At 51.9% G+C, this 18,198-nt stretch overlaps 1 protein-coding gene across 1 annotated transcript in view; it reads left to right on the plus strand.

Moving 5' to 3' along the window:
- The first annotated feature begins 4,763 nt into the window (after window positions 1–4,763).
- Window positions 4,764–18,198, plus strand: part of LOC146863595 (NACHT, LRR and PYD domains-containing protein 3-like) — a 478,230-nt gene continuing 464,795 nt past the window's right edge. Inside the window, exon 1 of the mRNA XM_085627604.1 lies at window positions 4,764–4,890. The gene's annotated coding sequence lies outside the window, so the exon portion shown is untranslated. The remainder of the gene's footprint in view (window positions 4,891–18,198) is intronic.

Raw genomic sequence — 18,198 nt, forward strand, 5'->3', positions numbered from 1 at the left:
CCTGGGAGAACAGGACAAGGAGCTGGTAAAGCAGAGCTGGGAGCATAGACCTGGGAGAACAGAACAGGGAGCTGGTAAAGCAGAGCTGGGAGCATGGGCCTGGGAGAACAGAACACAGAGCTGGTAAAGCAGTGCTTGGAGCCCGGACCTGGGAGAACAGAACACAGAGCTGGTAAAGGAGAGCTGGGAGCATGGACCTGGGAGAACAGAACACACAGCTGGTAAAGTAGTGCTTGGAGCCCGGACCTGGGAGCACAGGAGAGGGAGCTGGTAAAGCAGAGCTCGGAGCATGGACCTAGGAGAACAGAACAGGGAGCTGGTAAAGCAGAGCTGGAAGCATGGACCTAGGAGAACAGAACAGTGAGCTGATAAAGCAGAGCTGGGAGCATGGACCTAGGAGAACAGAACAGGGAGCTGGTAAAGCAGAGCTGGGAGCATGGACGTGAAAGAAAAGAGCACAGAGCTGGTAAAGCGGAGCTGGGAGCATGGACCTGAGAGAACTGAGCACAGAGCTGGTAAAGCAGGGCTGGGAGCATGGACCTTGGAGAACACAACAGGGAGCTGGTAAAGCAGAGCTGGGAGCATGGACCTGAGAGAACTGAGCACAGAGCTGGTGAAGCAGGGCAGGAAGTATGGGCCCGGGAGAACAGGACAAGGAGCTTAGGGCAGAGAGAGTATACCATAAACAAGGAGCGCAGAGATAGATGTATATAAATCGGTCTAGCCTCATGGAGCTGGCGAACAGCTGTGAGCATGAAGCTGATAGTAGAGAGCATAGACGCAGAAAGCACAGAATTCAGTACAGGTAGGAGTAAAGAGCTGGAGTCCAGGACTGGCGCCACATACCATAGACCAGGAGCACAGACAGGGCTGGGGCTGAGAGCACAGAGGGGGCGGGAGCACAGAAGGGGCTGGAGCTGAGAGCACAGAGGGGGCGGGAGCACAGAAGGGGCTGGAGCTGGGAGCACAGAGGGGGCTGGGAGCACAGAGAGGGCTGGGTGCACAGAGAGGCCTGGGAGCACAGAAGGGGCTCGGGCTGGGAGCACAGAGGGGGCTGGGAGCACAGACAGGGCTGGAGATGGGCACAGATGGGGCTGGGAGCGCAGAAGGGCTGGGAGCACAGAGGGGGCTGGGAGCACAGCGAGGGCTGGGAGCACAGAGGGGGCTGGGAGCAGAGAGGGGGCTGGGAGCACAGAGAGGGCTGGGAGCACAGAGAGGGCTGGGACGTGAGAACGGAGAGGGCTGGGAGCACAGAGGCCTGGGAGCACAGAAGGGGCTCGGGCTGGGAGCGCAGAGAGGCTGGGAGCACAGAGGGGTTGGGAGCTCAGAGGGGCTGGGAGCACAGAGGGGCTGGGAGCACAGAGGGGGCTGGGAGCACAGAGAGGGCTGGGGCGGGAGCACAGAGGGCGCTGGGAGCACAGAGAGGACTGGGAGCACAGAGGGGTTCGGATTACAGAGAGGCTGGGAGCACAGAGGGGCTGGGACCACAGAGGGGTTGGGAGCACAGAGAGGCTGGGAGCACAGAGGGGCTGGGAGCACAGAGGGGCTGGGAGCACCGAGGGGCTGGGAGCACAGAGAGGCTGGCAGCACAAAGGGGCTGGGAGCACAGAGGGTCTGGGTGCACAGAGGGGGCTGGGAGCACAGAGAGGGCTAGGAACAGAGAGAGGACTGGGGCTGGGAGCCCAGAGGGGGCTGGGAGCACAGAGAGGGCTGGGAGCACAGAGAGGACTGGGAGCACAGAAGGGGCTCGGGCTGGGAGCACAGAGAGGGCTGGGGGCACAGAGAGGGCTGGGGTGGGAACACAGAGGGGGCTGGGGGCACAGGCAGGGCTGGGAGCACAGAGAGGCTGTGAGCACAGAAGGGCTGGGAGCACAAAAGGGCTGGGAGCACAGAGGGGTTGGGAGCACAGAGAGGCTGTGAGCACAGAGGGGCTGGGAGCACAGAGGGGTTTGGAGCACAGAGGGGTTGGGAGCACAGAGGGTCTGGGAGCACAGAGGGAGCTGGGAGCACAGAGAGGGCTGGGGCGGGAGCACAGAGGGGGCTGGGGGCACAGAGAGGACTGGGAGCAAAGAGAGGACTGGGAGCACAGAGAGGACTGGGAGCACAGAGAGGACTGGGAGCACAGAGAGGGCTGGCAGGACAGAGGGGGCTGGGAGCACAGAGGGGGCTGGGAGCACAGAGGAGCTGGGAGCACAGAGGGGGCTGGGAGCACAAAGGGGCTGGGGGCACAGAGGGGGCTGGGAGCACAGAGGGGGCTGTGAGCACAGAGGGAGCTGGGAGCACAGGGGGGGCTGGGAGCACAGAGGACGCTGGGAGCACAGAGGGGGCTAGGAGCACAGAGGGGGCTGGGAGCACAGAGGGGGCTGGGAGCACAGAGGTGGCTGGGAGCACAGAGGGGGCTGTGAACACAGAGAGGGCTGGGAGCACAGAGAGGGCTGGGGGCACAGAGGGGGCTGGGAGCACAGAGAGTGCTGTGAGCACAGAGGGGGCTGTGAGCACAGAGAGGGCTGGGGGCACAGAGGGGGCTGGGAGCACAGAGAGGGCTGGGAGCACAGAGGGGGCTGTGAGCACAGAGGGGGCTGGGTGCACAGAGGGGGATGGGGGTACAGAGAGGGCTGGGAGCACAAAGGGGCTGGGAGCACAGAGGGGCTGGGGGCACAGAGAGGGCTGGGGGCACAGAGGGGCTGTGAGCAAAGAGGGGTTGGGAACACAGAGAGGGCTGGGGCGGGAGCACAGAGGGGGCTGGGAGCATAGAGAGGGCTGTGAGCACAGAGGGGGCTGTGAACACAGAGAGGGCTGTGAGCACAGAGGAAGCTGGGAGCACAGAGGGGGCTGGGAGCACAAAGGGGGCTGGGAGCACAGAGGGGGCTGGGGGACAGAGAGGACTGGGAGCACAGAGGGGGCTGGGAGCACAGAGAGGGCTGGGAGCACAGAGAGGGCTGGCAGGACAGAGGGGGCTGGGAGCACAGAGGGGGCTGGGAGCACAGAGGAGCTGGGAGCACAGAGGGGGCTGGGAGCACAGAGGGGCTGGGAGCACAGAGGGGGCTGGGAGGACAGAGAGGGCTGGGGCACAGAGGGAGCTGGGAGCACAGAGGGGGCTGGGAGCACAGAGGGGGCTGGGAGCACAGAGGGGCTGGGAGCACAGAGGGGGCTGGGAGCACAGAGGGGGCTGGGAGCACAGAGGGGCTGGGAGCACAGAGGGGGCTGGGAGCACAGAGGGGCTGGGAGCACAGAGAGGGCTGGCAGGACAGAGGGGGCTGGGAGCACAGAGGGGGCTGGGAGCACAGAGGAGCTGGGAGCACAGAGGGGGCTGGGAGCACAGAGGGGCTGGGAGCACAGAGGGGGCTGGGAGCACAGCGAGGGCTGGGGCACAGAGGGAGCTGGGAGCACAGAGGGGGCTGGGAGCACAGAGGGGCTGGGAGCACAGAGGGGGCTGGGAGCACAGAGGGGGCTGGGAGCACAGAGGGAGCTGGGAGCACAGAGGGGGCTGGGAGCACAGAGGGGGCTGGGAGCACAGAGGAGCTGGGAGCACAGAGGGGGCTGGGAGCACAGAGGGGCTGGGAGCACAGAGGGGGCTGGGAGCACAGAGGGGGCTGGGAGCACAGAGAGGGCTGGGGCACAGAGGGAGCTGGGAGCACAGAGGGGGCTGGGAGCACAGAGAGGGCTGGGAGCACAGAGGGGCTGGGAGCACAGAGGGGGCAGAGGGGGCTGGGAGCACAGAGGGGGCTGGGAGCACAGAGGGGGCTGGGAGCACAGAGATGGCTGGGAGCACAGAGGGGGCTGGGAGCACAGAGAGGGCTGGGAGCACAGAGAGGGCTGGGGGCACAGAGGAGGCTGGGAGCACAGAGAGCACGGGGATCACACAGGGGGCTGTGAGCACAGAGGGGGCTGTGAGCACAGAGGGGCTGGGGGCACAGAGGGGGCTGGGGGCACAGAGGGGCTGTGAGCAGAGAGGGGTTGGGAACACAGAGAGGGCTGGGGGCACAGAGGGGGCTGGGAGCAGAGAGGGGGCTGGGAGCACCGAGGATTCTGGGAGCACAGAGGGGTTGGGAGCACAGAGGGGGCTGGGAGCACACAGAGGGGGCTGTGAGCACAAAGGGGGCTGGGTGCACAGAGGGGGCTGGGAGCACAGAGGGGTTGGGAGCACAGAGGAGGCTGGGAGCACAGAGAGGGCTGGGGCACAGAGTGGGTGGGAGCACAGAGGGGTTGGGAGCACAGAGAGGGCTGGGGGCACAGTGGGGGCTGGGGGCACAGAGGGGCTGGGAGCACAGAGGGGTTGGGAGCACAGAGATGGCTGGGGGCACAGAGCGCTTGGGAGCACAGAGATGGCTGGGGGCACAGAGGGGCTGGGAGCACAGAGAGGCTGGCAGCACAAAATGGCTGGGAGTACAGATGGTCTGGGAGCACAGAGGGGGCTGGGAGCACAGAGAGGGCTAGGAGCAGAGAGAGGACTGGGGCTGGGAGCCCAGAGGGGCCTGGGAGCACAGAGAGGGCTGGGAGCACAGAAGGGGCTCGGGCAGGGAGCACAGAGGGGGCTGTGGGCACAGAGAGGGCTGGGGCTGGGAGCACCGAGGAGCCTGGGAGCACAGAGGGGCTGGGAGCACAACTAGGGGAGCACAAAAAGCACCGAGGCAGTCTGGCACTGAGAGGAAGTCACATGGCTTTTGCACAGCATGAGTAAGAGGAGGCGGGAGGAAGGAGGTGTGGATCTGACGTCATCAGCTGATGAGGGCGGGGGGTGGGGAGCTGTCTCAAGCACTGGAGGTGGAGGGATAACACAACCGTGTCTAAGAGTGACCCTGCCAGGAGGAAGAGGGGGCCGAGGGAGAGCATCACAGGACGTCATCAGGAGAGAGACAGTCACGGAAGAGACCCCCGGGGAGGGCAGAGGTAGGAGAGAGTGTGCGAGGAATGTGAGAGCAGAGAGAAGAGTGATAGAGGGTGGGGAGAAGGGGAGTGGGGGAGGGAGAGAAAGAGAGAGAGATAGCGAGGATAGAGAGAGAGAGGGGAGAGAGAGGAAGAGAGAACGAGAGAGATAGAGAGACAGAGAAAGAGGAGAGAGAGAGAGAGAGAAGGGGAAAGAGAGAGACAGAGAGAGAGAGAGAGAGAAGGAGAGAGAGAGAGAGAGAGAAGGGGAGAGAGAGAGAGAAGGGGAGAGAGAGATAGAGAGAGAAGGAGAGGGAGAGAGAAATAGAGAGAAGAGTAATAGAGGAAGAGGAGAGTGGGAGGGAGAAAGAGAGAGAGGGACGAGAGATAGAGAGAGAGGGGGCAAAGGAGAGGGAGAGAGACAGAGAGAGGGAGGGAGTGAGGGAGTGTGCTGCAGAGAAAGAATGAGAAAGGAGTGAATAGATGAAGAGACAAAGAAAAAGAAAGAAAGAAAGAAGTATTGACAGAGCATCTGGACAGAGAGAGAGGATGAAGAGCGCGGCGAGTGAAGGAAAGAGAGAAGAGGGGGGAGTGAAACAGAGAGAGAAAGAGGAGGGAGAGTGAAGAGAATGAAGAGAGGAGTGAGGAAGGGGAGGGCAGGGAGTGGGAGAGAGAAGGGAACAGAGGATTGACAGCAGCTGGAGGAAAGGAAAGGACACCGAGGGAAGAAGGAAATGTACAGGGAGGTATGACCGGGGGAGGAACAGATCCAGGAGGGGCGATGGAGGTGAGAGCTTGAGGGGAGAAAAGGAGGATGGGAAGTGAAAGGAGGGAGAGATGGCAAAGAGCACATTTAGGACGGAAAAGAGACCGCAAGGAGAGTGGAGAAAGAGAGGAAGCGATTAAGGAAAGGAGAACAAGGGAGGAAAAAACATAAAGAGCTGCAGATTAACGGAAGAGAGGGGGAGGGTGGAGAGGGGAGGGTGGAGAGGGGAGGGTGGAGAGGAGAGGGTGGAGAGGGGAGGGTGGAGAGGGGAGGGTGGAGAGGGGAGGGTGGAGAGGGGGAGGGTGGAGAGGGGAGGGTGGAGAGGAGAGGGTGGAGAGGGGGAGGGTGGAGAGGGGAGGGTGGAGAGGGGAGGGTGGAGAGGAGAGGGTGGAGAGGGGAGGGTGGAGAGGAGAGGGTGGAGAGGGGGAGGGTGGAGAGGGGAGGGTGGAGAGGGGGAGGGTGGAGAGGAGAGGGTGGAGAGGGGAGGGTGGAGAGGGGAGGGTGGAGAGGGGGAGGGTGGAGAGGGGAGGGTGGAGAGGAGAGGGTGGAGAGGGGAGGGTGGAGAGGGGAGGGTGGAGAGGGGGAGGGTGGAGAGGGGAGGGTGGAGAGGGGGAGGGTGGAGAGGGGAGGGTGGAGAGGGGGAGGGTGGAGAGGGGAGGGTGGAGAGGGGGAGGGTGGAGAGGGGGAGGGTGGAGAGGGGAGGGTGGAGAGGAGAGGGTGGAGAGGGGGAGGGTTTAGAGGGGAGGGTGGAGAGGGGAGGGTGGAGAGGGGAGGGTGGAGAGGATGGAGTAAGTAAGTAAAGTGAGTGTGTAAGCGGGTAGGAAGAGATCACAGACTGGAGTGATGAGGACAGAGAGCGAAGGTGGAGTTCAGGGAAACTTATTGCTGATGTTGTTTTGTTGATGCCAGAGGGCAATAAACGCGCATTTCATGGCTGCGAAGAAATCTGTACTGTTATTATTTTTTGTGACGTCACCATCGTCACTGCAGTCTGAGCCTGCACCGGGGCACCTTAAGAAGCACCGGTGTCATGCAAACTGCTAAAGTGTTAGTAACTTGAGCGATAGCTCTGATGTCTCGGCCTGTCAGACATGTTGTAAACAAGGGCAAAGCTCTGCTCTCTACATCCTGAGGGAAAAGGGGAGGATTGTGCCATATTGACCATTACACGGCGCATTCTCGTCTTTTCCCAGCGCCGGCGCACAATGTGCTGCCTAGCGCCAACGCGCATGGTGCAAGGGAGCCTGCGTACAAAGAATGCAGCACACACAGAAAGAGGAAAAACGAGGAGAAATAAAGATACGTTTCCTTGTTACACCTCACCTGGGTAGGCCGAGCGTTTTTGGTGAATTCTCAGGTCCACCACTAATGGTAATTCTTGAAATGTGTACTCAAAGAGGGGACAAAGGGCTTTTGGACAGGTCCAGCATAAAGGCCTCCGGGAAGTCTATGACAAAAGAGTTATGCTGTTCCTCTGGATTGAGAGTCCGAGATAGGGAATATAAACCAACCCGACCAGAGTGGTTCAAAGTTGGGAATCCAACCTACCTACTACCTACTACCTATAAGTGCGCCATAACTTGAGACATAACCTCAGACTAGCACCTTATATCCTTTGTTTTTACTTAGGGTAGGAGACCCCTTGATTAAAGTTGTTGTCACAGGTGCTCCCAACCCTATTTTAGATTCACTTGAAACACATTCATCTACACACACCAGGCCCCTCATCCCCACTTCACCAAACGGCTGTTGCAAAAAGATCTCCGCTAAAGTGCCCCTACTATAGGAGCCCGTCGGGTATTGCACCGCCGACCCGACGAGGAGCAGCCCGATGATGAAGCATGACACCCGACAGGGTGTGTGAGGGCATTACATTCCAAAGAAATGGATTCCCAACTTTGAACCACTCTGGTCAGGTTGGTTTATATTCCCTATATCTGACTCAATCCAGAGGAACAGCATAACTCTTTTGTCATAGAATTCTGGTAATGCATCAAAATCCATGGGTGGATGCGTGGAAACACCCATGCTCCGCCCGTGCTCCGCCAATGGAACGCCTCCCTGGGGCAGAATAGCGCAACGCAGCGATATGCGCTGCGCTGCTTTTCCTCAGATTTATGAAGCCACTCAGGGCCATGCAAGGGGGCCTTGCGTGTCTTGATAAATCGCGCCAGCGTTGCGTCACTTTTGCACCCTATTGCGTGGCACAAAAGCGCCCTTTGATAAATAAGGCCCAAAGTGTGAAGAAGAGGGGCTTGACAGGCAGGATTACACACAGCGCTCGGTGGCCAGGCCGCTGGGCCCCTCCTGGACAATATGGAAAAAATCAGGAAAGACCGGATGGGAGATGGTCACAGGAGAGGAGGACCATGGGCGATAGGTGGGTAGAAAGAGACCACGGCACCATGCTAGGGATTTTTGGGGATCCCGTAAGACATAGTTTGGGGCTTTAACTTCAGAGCAACTTTGAGTTTTTTCTTCGTTTAGAAAGAATTCAAGCCCTTTTAGAAGGGTGAATTACAACTTTCAGAAATAGGGACTCCAGAAATGGCTAACATTTCAAGCCTCCCTGTGGCTGCTAGTCCAGTAGTACCAAAGCAAACAAGCATTGATCAAGCCATTTCTTTTTCAACTTGGATGAAGAGTTTTTTTATCTTCTGTAGGAAAGAGCCCCCACTCTTTGCCTGATGTGATTTCGATCTGTAAGTGCACTGGGTCCCTGCTAACCAGTGTACCACGATTGGCACAACTTCAGCTACCCCTGTACGTCCCTAGTAAGTGGTACCCCTTGTACTTAGGCATGTGTACTGAAAAGTGTCCTGGGGGCTGCAGCACTGGCTGTGCCACCTCAGGGACCCCCTCACCAAGGCTATGCACTCTGCCACTGCAGGCATTTGTCACCCTAATTGGGAAGGGTATAACCTGACGTGGGCCCCGTGCTCACCGCACCACTGGATTCAAGCTAGCCTGGCTGATGAAGGGTGATGCCCCAAAACTGGTCCCTGGATGCTTGTTTCCAGTCGAGGGCGGACCTGACTTGGCAGTTCGAGCTGGACTGTTCTCATTAGGCACAGGGTCAAGACTTATTTGCATTTAGCTGGATTCAAACTGGGGTGGCAAAGTGAGCCAAAGAATGATGGATTTAACCCAGATCTTTGTGACTGGGGATGAATGTTTGATTCACTCAGCATTCCATCCATCAATTGTTCCTGTTGCATGAGTTTCACACTTCCTCAAGAACAGGATGGCCTTCCTGGGCTGGAAGCTTCAAAGGCAATGTCGCCTTTGAAATCCAACCCAGGAACCCCAGATAGTGAGGGAGGCCAAACCCTCTTTCCTGCTCCACCCTTGGTGGGAGGAAAGGCAGAAAAATTAGTTTGGTGAGATGGAGGGTCCCCCCTTAGCCTGCATCACCTGTAACCCCTCTCCTGAAATTCCACCATCTTGAGATGGTGGAAAAACTCCAATCAGGGCTAGGGTAGTGCCCCTTCCCATAGGAAGTGATCACTAGAGGGTGTAGACACCCTAACGGTAGAGAGCCCATTGACTTTTACCTGTCTCCCCTTGTTACGCCCCTAAATTCAGTATTTACGTGGCTCACTGAGACCTGAATCTCAGATTTACCGGATCAAAGAAGACTAGGACAAAGAAGACCCGCTGCACGAGAACGGAAGCCCTACTGCAGAAGAAAAAGGTGCCACACCCTGCCAGGGGCACCAGGGACTCAACAATTGCTGCCTTCTGTGTAGCCTGAACCTGCAAGGGTAAACAGTCATAATATCGAAAAAAAATATCGACTGGACAGAATATCGAGTTTTTAATATAGAATGGACAGAATATCGAATTGCCAAAATATAGTGGTGAAGAATATCGAAAATCAGGTAAGAAATATTGATTTACATAATATAGAAGTAAGTAATATCGACAGTCATAATATAGTTGTTAAAAATATCGAATTTTTTTATAGTGTTTTAAGTGTTAGTATATGTGTTAAAAGTATGTATTAATTTTGGAATGTATGTTTGAATATTTTTAAAGTAATGAATTTTATGTTATTTAATTTTTGTGTAATTTAATTCCGTAGCGGGTTGTGGGTTTATAGGGGATTAGGGTGGGAAGAAATTTAATTATAGTACATTAAATAATAATTTTTAGGAATTATTATTTCTTTTTAATTTAATTTTGCGTTTTACTTCTGTAGCGGGTTGTGGGTTTATAGGGGAATAGGGTGGGAAGTAATTTAATTGTTATTAAGTAATTATTAATTGGTATTGAAAATTAATTGGTTGATGATTAACTATTAATTGGTAAATATTTTGTATTAATTGGTAATTAATTTGTATTAATTGTTTAATTGATAATTATGTTAATTGTATTAATTTATTATTTGTAGCGGGTTGTGGGTTTATAGGGGAATATGGTGGGAAGTAATTTAATTGTAAATAATTCATTATTGAAATATTTTTTGTATATTGATAATTAATTTATTATTAATTAACTATTAATTGGCATTATTTGTATTTATTAATTTTTGGTATTGAAAATTAATTGGTTGTTAATTAATTATTAGTAGGTAATTAATAAAAAAACTATTTATTGGTATTTATCATTAATTAATTATTAAATATTGTGTGATTGGTAATTAATTTTAATACTTTTTTTTGGTATTAATGATTAATTTATTTTTAATAAAATATTAAATTATTATTTTCCCTACTATTGCACTCACTGGAGTGGGAATAGTAATTTTTACCCCTACGCTATCCAACGCTTTCCCTACTATTGCACTCACTGGAGTGGGAATAATAATTTTTACCCCTACGCTATCCAACGCTTTCCCTACTGTTGCACTCTTTGGAGTGGGAATAGTAATTTGTACCCCTACGCTATCCAACGCTTTCCCTACTGTTGCACTCTTTGGAGTGGGAATACTAATTTTTACCCCTACGCCATCTGACGTTTTCCCTACTGTTGCACTCACTGGAGTGGGAATAGTAAATTTTGCCCTCCCACTATCCAACGCTTTCCCTACTGTTGCACTCTCTGGAGTGGGAATAGTAATTTTTACCCCTACGCTATCCAACGCTTTCCCTACTGTTGCACTCTCTGGAGTGGGATTAGTAATTTTTACCCTCCCGCTATCCAACGCTTTCCCTACTATTGCACTTACTGGAGTGGTAATAGTAAATTTTACCCGCCCGCTATCCTACGCAAAAAATATTGAATATTTTTAATTAATATTACGTTAATATATATGTATTACATTTTCTTTTTTAACTTACATTAATTATTTATTAATTTATAAAGTTATTTAAGTATTTTTAAGTATGTTTTAGTTAATTATATGTATTATTTCCTTAATTTTACATTACTTTTAAGACATTTAAAAAATTCGATATTTTGACCAACTATATTTTTTACAACGATATTTTGGATTTTATGTTTTTGTACTTACCTGTTTGTAGATAGGGATTCGATATTTTGGCATTCTATATTTTTTCCTCGATATTTTGTCAGTGATCCCCTGCAAGGACTCCATGAACCCCGAAGCACCTACAACCTTTGAGAAAGCGCTGAGAAGCTCTCATGGTGTGAAGGTATCACTCCCCGGCACACCGCCGGTACCGATCCCATGAAGTCTAGTTTATTGAGTTGCTGCTCCCCGACAACCTGAACGCACCACCGAAGCAAGAAGAGATATAACAGATCTGAAGGGTCAGATCTGCCTCTTCTCCAAGTTTGGAGGCACCGGAACCTACCGTAGCCCCGGTGTACCAATACCAGGGGTACCAGTCATCCATTGGTAAAAACCAAGACGAAGAACCCACTCCAGACTCCCAAAGCACCAGAAGCGAGCACCCGTCGAGGGATGTCGAGACACCCGAGACCCACTTCCTGAGAGGCCCAGCTGTCCTGGGATCCCCTTTCAAGTTGCCTGCTAATGACTATTTCGAATAAATATAAATAAGACGCCCAATGCCCGGCTGACCTGTTTGCTCTGCACCCAGCCCAACCGGCCCCAACACCGACCAACCAGCTTTGCTCCTGTGGTCCCTAGGTCCCTTATACCTTCCTCCCTCTAAGGAGACCTACCAGACTTGCCTATAACATGAAACGAGTGCATAGCAGGAATGGGGTTTTCAAACATAACAGAGTCCACCTGTGCAGTGCATTTTCAAGTGGCCCCTTCGTCTTTGTGCACCAGATTCCAAGACCCTCAGCACTCTGCTCCCGGCCGACCCGGTAAGTTCCCAAACTTCTGCTGGAACTCTGGACCTGGTCCTGACATCGACCTAAAACAAGACGGTGAACTTCGTTAAGGTTTTTTATATGCATTTTTTCCTCTTTTTCATATTGATTCCTATGGTGCGTAATTGCACAAAAAAGCGGTGGACTTTCTGAATTTTGAAAAACGTAACTCCGAAAGTACTTACCTTAGAACTGTGTTCTTGCTCTTAAAACATATATATACTACTACTTTCTGCTTATAAATTGGTCTCGAATTTATTCATGAGTGTGTGTCTCATTTATTGCCTCTGTGAGTACAACAGATGCTTAGCACTACTCTCTGATAAGCCTAACTGCTCGCCCACACGACCACAAAAAGAGCATTAGAATTATGTGTTTTACCTCTGTGTACCATTTGGGGATTCTCTGGACTCTCGGCGCAGTGTACTTCGTTTTGGTTCACTCTACAGGAGCCAGCTTCCTACATCTTCCAACAAAATGTAGCTGGGATTCAATCAATCAATCAATAAAACTTTATTTCGGCCAATTTGGCCATAAAAATATATATACAATAACATACATTTCATTTGATTCAAAGATAAAACAGTGAGAGGAAATCCGTTCTTCATGTATAAGACGTAGAGGTAGCATACAGACATTCTATATTACAGTCAGTCCAAGCCCACTAAGTGCATGTGCAATCCATGTGCAATCCACAATGCCGGGCCTAATAAACCCGGCTCTAGCCCGATGGGCATCCATTGCAGTCGTTTTGTCTAAAGTGCTCGTATCTTATCAATTAAACACTATGCGCACGAGCACAGGCGAAGCCCGAAAGCCACCATTCAGCTTGCGCACTGTTCATCAAACCAAATATACATCAATAATGTAATAAAAAAGAGCTCATAAAATTCATAAGTGTTACATACAAGTAAAAAGACATCCAGAGTCTGTTAAAAAATATATAACAGAGATCAGCCAGAGTCTATGGGGTGAACTTCAATAATGCTCTGCGTGTACACCACACAGAGGATAAAAAACCTGCTACAGGAAGGCATGGATCATATTTCAATATCCTAAAAGCCTCTAGGCAGCGCCTGGTTCCCAGATTTCTGTATAGCTGAATCTGCCTTCGTTTTCTCACCCTCTTGGATCCTGGGCAGAAAAAAACCACATGATATTCTGTCTCTGCTGCGTTATTGCATGCCAGGCAGCCCAAAATGTGTGAACCCGCCCATTTATTTGTGAAAGCACGTAGTGGCAGTACCCCATGCCTAAACTGCAGATACAGCTTCCTTGCAGCAGCCGGCCTAATGTCACCCAGTACGGGCTCTAATCTGTGCTGCGCTTTGATTTCTAAGAACACTGTGGTGAGCTCCCCTAATGTGGAGCTCCGCTGGAGGGTGCCAGTTTGTTCGCCCAGGAGCTCCCCTTCAGTTCCTTCCTTGATACCATGGGGCAAGTTACTTCTGGGCTACGCCACAAATGACACCTTCCCATAGTCAGAAAGGTGTCCCGGATAAAAGCCAGCCATGGTAGCTTTCCCACCCCTGATATACTCAACACCTCTTTCAGTTCCTCCCTATACTCTGCCAATTGTGGGGTGACCCACAAACGTCGCCAGAATAGAAGTGGTCTAAGGGCGGCTTCTTCTGAAATTGATCTGACCCAAAGGTCTAATCCAAGCGGTATGAGGGGGAGCTATGAGGGAGGCTAAATAACTGCCTAGCAAAGGTATTCTCAACTTTTGCCCAACTGTCAAGGAGACAGCGGCCCCAAATTTCAGCCCCATATAAGGCAGCACCTCTGGCTTGCGCCTTGTAGATTTCTACTACCGGAACCACAGGTTTGTGGATAGAATTTCAGAATAGCTTTGTCAGGCTCCCAGTTGTCTGGGTTAGCTTCAGACTGGTTAGTTTGTGCCCCCAGTCCATTTTTTCTGTAATCGTGATGCCGAGATACTCAAATACAGATACCCTCTCCAGTGGTCTGCCTTCCAGGCACGGTTTTGGTTGGGTACTGTTGCCTGAGTTGAACACCATACATTTTATTTTCTGTAGGTTAATCTCAAGCCCTCTTTCCTTGCAGAAGACGTCAAACTTATCAAGACCCTCTGTGTATCCATGGGTGTTTTTGAAAGTAGCAAAGTATCATCAGCGAACATCATGGCCGGGAGTTTGCGGTTTACCAACTTGGGGGCATCTATGTCCTTCCCTGTATTTAGAACTTCAACGTACCCGTTTATAAATAAGCAGCAGAGAGTCGGGGCAAGGACACATCCCTTACGGACACCTCTATCTTCAGGGATGGGCAAAGTGAAATCCCCATGTTTACCCAACCTAATTTGTGCAAAATTACCTTTGTGTAATCACCTCGGAAGATGGCGCAGGTACACTGGAACTCCCAGGTCCAGTAGGGTTACCCACAGTTTATCTCTCAGCACGAAATCGAATGCAGATTTTAGGTCCACAAATCTTAGATAGATACTGCCACCCTCTAGACACACGGTCTTCCAGTCTAGTAATTGGAGCCTAAAAATCTGATCTAGTGTGGACATTTTTTCTCTAAACCCAGCTTGGAAGGGGCTAAGGACATTGTGCTCCTCCATCCAGCTCTGTAGATGACCCAACAGCACTCATGCAAATATTTTTCTGACTAATGTCGATGAGGCTTATGGGCCTATAATTTGTAGGGAGAAGAGGTGAACCCTTTTTATAAACAATACAATTTCCGCACCTGCCCAAGTGGCGGGAATTGCCAATCCTAGCAGATGGCATCAAATAGAGTCCAAAAATAGGGTGCCCAGATGCTAGGCTCACTTTGGAACAGGTCCCCGGGAATCTTATTAAGCCCTGGGGCTTTTGCTGGCGCTATTTTGCTCAATGCTGCAGTTGTCTCTTTAAGTGTTATCACCGGGCTATCTTTTTTCTCCTTGAAGGTGATCGTGTATGCCTCAGGACTGTTAACCTGTGGGGGAGAGGACTCATTATCTACTTTACTATCTACTGCCTCTACCCTCGAGTAGAGGGACTCAAAATGGCCCTTCCACACATCCGCCCCTAAATTGGGTTCTATCACTGACTTACCCTCTGAACTGCCCGTGTTTACAACGTTCCAAAAAGTCCTCATATCATGAGTATTCAAGGAACTTTTCAGAGTAACCCACTTATCTCGTTCCCGCTCTTTTTTGGCCTCATCCATATTATTCCTGTAGGCCGCTCTTTTTTCTTTAATTAGCGGCCTATCCTTGGCCTTACTGGCAGCAATCAAAGCTAATTTGGCCTTACAGAAACATTCATTAAACCAGGGATGCCGATATTTTTTATAGTTCCTGATTCTTTTGTTCGGTTAAAAAGAATTGGCCATAGTAGTTGACAGTCTAGTGTGGTTTAAGGCTACTTTTGGAAGTACAATTGAGGTGCCATCAGCTAAAGCAGATTGCATCACATTCAAAAGAATCGGGATGATGGTTTGGTATAGGGAGGATAACTTTTCTTGAGATTGACATATATCCACCCATTGAACTCTCTTCCTACAGTTGGTAAGGGTTTACCTATCATGATGATGCCGGACCAGATACACTCCCAGGGCAAGGCGAGACCATCTCTAGAATCAAGGCATTGTGGTCGCTGTCATGCCGAGGCACAACCTTAAAATCTATTACCCTGTGCCAGGATTTTATGTCTATCAAGATATAATCTAGAATGGATGCATGCCCAGTTCCATTGAAAGTGTGGTCACCTGGTGAATCTGTTTCTGTTCTACCAGTACACGCCCTCAGGGAATGTTTTAATGTCAGAGAATTCATCTGGAGCACCAGAGGGGTCCTGACTCTTACTGACTGGCGAGCGGTCTCGGGGAGAGCCCAGTGTTGGTCTTCTTCATTGGGATTGCCTCCGTTCAGGCCATCCAGGAGCCCCACGAGAATCACCAGCCAGTTATTGGGGTGTCCTTGACTCTTGGCTGCGACTAACCGGTCTAGAGTAAACATTGAGTAGAGCAATTGCAATCCTAGATGGAAAATAAAGAAGAATACCTAATAATCAGTCCTCAGATATCACTCCTGGCTTCACTTCCTTGTCACCAGGGCTGTAGGACACGCTCGCACCGCATGCTCCACCCTGCTGTGACATTGATAATCAGTCCTCAAATATCACTCCTGGCTTCAGTTTCTTGTCACCAGGTGTTAGAAATGAGGGGACTCTGGTTGGTGCAGGCAAGTACCAGCGACAAGCAGGGACCCTTCACCTCTAGTCAGGGCGAAGGATGACTCCTCAGAATAACCCCTGCTCACCATCTAGGTGCGTGGCACGAGCAGTCAAGGCTAAACCTCAGGCGTACACGGTTAAGCAATTGCAATTATACATACAGTAAACCCCTTGCATGCACCACAAACGGACACCAATCAGGTTGTATACGAAAATAAGATTTTTATGTAGTTTTAGCAGATTCAGTACAAGGCCCAGTAACGGTGAAACGGTGGGGCCACAATTTCTATAAATACGGAACAAGTTCTCTTTATGCGGAAAGTTCTTATTCGGGCAAAAGGGTGACTGCGGGCCTCAGCACACTTCGCGCTGAGGCGGCAACCGGGAAGCACGCGGCAGATGACAGGGAAAACAGAACGTTGTGGACCCTGGATCCGATGCAAGCTCGCGGTCGAGTTCGTAAGTGCAGTACCTTGGTTGATGTCGAGAAGGCGGGTGCGGGATTTCAGCGGCTCTTCGTTAGAAGGGCGAGGCGGCGTCCGGGGCTCCCAAACTTCATGAGGGGGGTCTGATCCTTCAGGCTCACGGCAAGAGCGGTGTGTCGCAGGTGGCAAGTGAACAAAGCGGGGCAGCCGGGCACGCAGTCTGCGTCCGGGCCGTCTGAGGCTGGAAGATGCCCACAACGCCGATTCCGGCGGGAGGGGTGAAAGTGCGCAGCGAGCCTCCGGCGAGCGAGGTGACGGGGGCAGCCCAGCACGGCATCGGGGGAGCGGCTCAGATCGAGCGAGTCTCTTCCCAAGGCAGGGGCGGCTGAGCAGTCAGGTCACGGCTCAAGGAGGGGCTGGGGGCACGAGAGTCACGGCTCCTGCGAGTGAAGGAACACCACAGTCCAGCGGCGGGCGAGTGAAGGTCAGGTTGAGCCCAATGGTCCTGGGCCTCAGTTCAGGGGGCAAGCTCAGTTCCAAGCCCTTGGAGATCGTTTTGAAAAGCACAAGTTTCTTGAAAGTAAAAGTAAAGCAAAGTCTTCAGCAAAAGGTTCCTCTTCTCTCCTTTGGCAGCAAGGTCACCACTGCAGGCCAGTCCCCCAGGATAGGGACAGTCTTCCTCCTTACAGCTTCCCTGGCGCCTCCTCCTCAGGCAGAGATTCTTCTTGGGTCAAAAGCGGATCTGATTTCTTAGGAGCAGGGCTCCTACATTTATACTACATTTCTTTTGTTCTGACAGGCCAGGGGGGCCTTGCCTAGTTCAGTCCAGTTCTGGAGCACTTTGTTTACGCAATGCAGGCTTCTTCTTTCAGAGTGCAGGGCAGAGTCATCAGACGCTCCACAGGGGGCAGAGCCGGCATTGTGGTGACAGAGCACAGTCCTATTCAGAGTCCAGGTGTACTCCTCCCACCCATCTACCTGTCGATCGTCCTATTCACCACCAGGCTACCTAGCCCTGCCCATCGGGGTTTCCCCAGCCCTGTCACTCACACAAGCCAGACAGCAGATACACATCATGCAGAGGCGGGCTGAAATGGTTAGGCAAGCAAAGGCCAACTTTCTAAAAGTGGCATTTGCAAACGCAGAATATTAAAATAAGCCTTACGAAAAGATGTACCTTATTATTATGTGTTCAGGCATACTAAACTCAATCTTCTACCATGTTCCCTGTGCATGTTAGGATCATAGGATGTAACAATCTTAACAGCCCATTCTGGCCTATGAGAACAGGGTAGCCTTACAATAGTGAAAAACGAAAATTGCTGTAATTCACTATTAGGACATGCCACACACATCAGGGCTTGTCCTACCTTATGCTTACAATGCACCCTGCCCTTGGGCCTACCATAGGGGTGACTAACATGAGGCAAAGGGAAGGTTTGGAGGCTGGCAAGTGTGTGCACTTGCCCAGTCAGCATGTCAATACCAGACTGCACGCAGGTTCTGCAATGGCAGACCTAGACACATTTTACCAGGCCGCTTCTGTGGGTGACACAACCAGTGCAGCAAGCCCACCAGCGGTATTTGTATTTACACGCCCTGGGCACTCCTGGTGCACTTTACTGGGGTCTGACAGTAAACCAAATAAGCCAATCATGGAATCCAACCAACATATCAATTTACAATGGGGAGAGCATACGCACTT

Source organism: Triturus cristatus, chromosome 2_1 (genome assembly GCF_964204655.1).
Source record: "Triturus cristatus chromosome 2_1, aTriCri1.1, whole genome shotgun sequence".
NCBI lineage: Eukaryota > Metazoa > Chordata > Amphibia > Caudata > Salamandridae > Triturus > Triturus cristatus.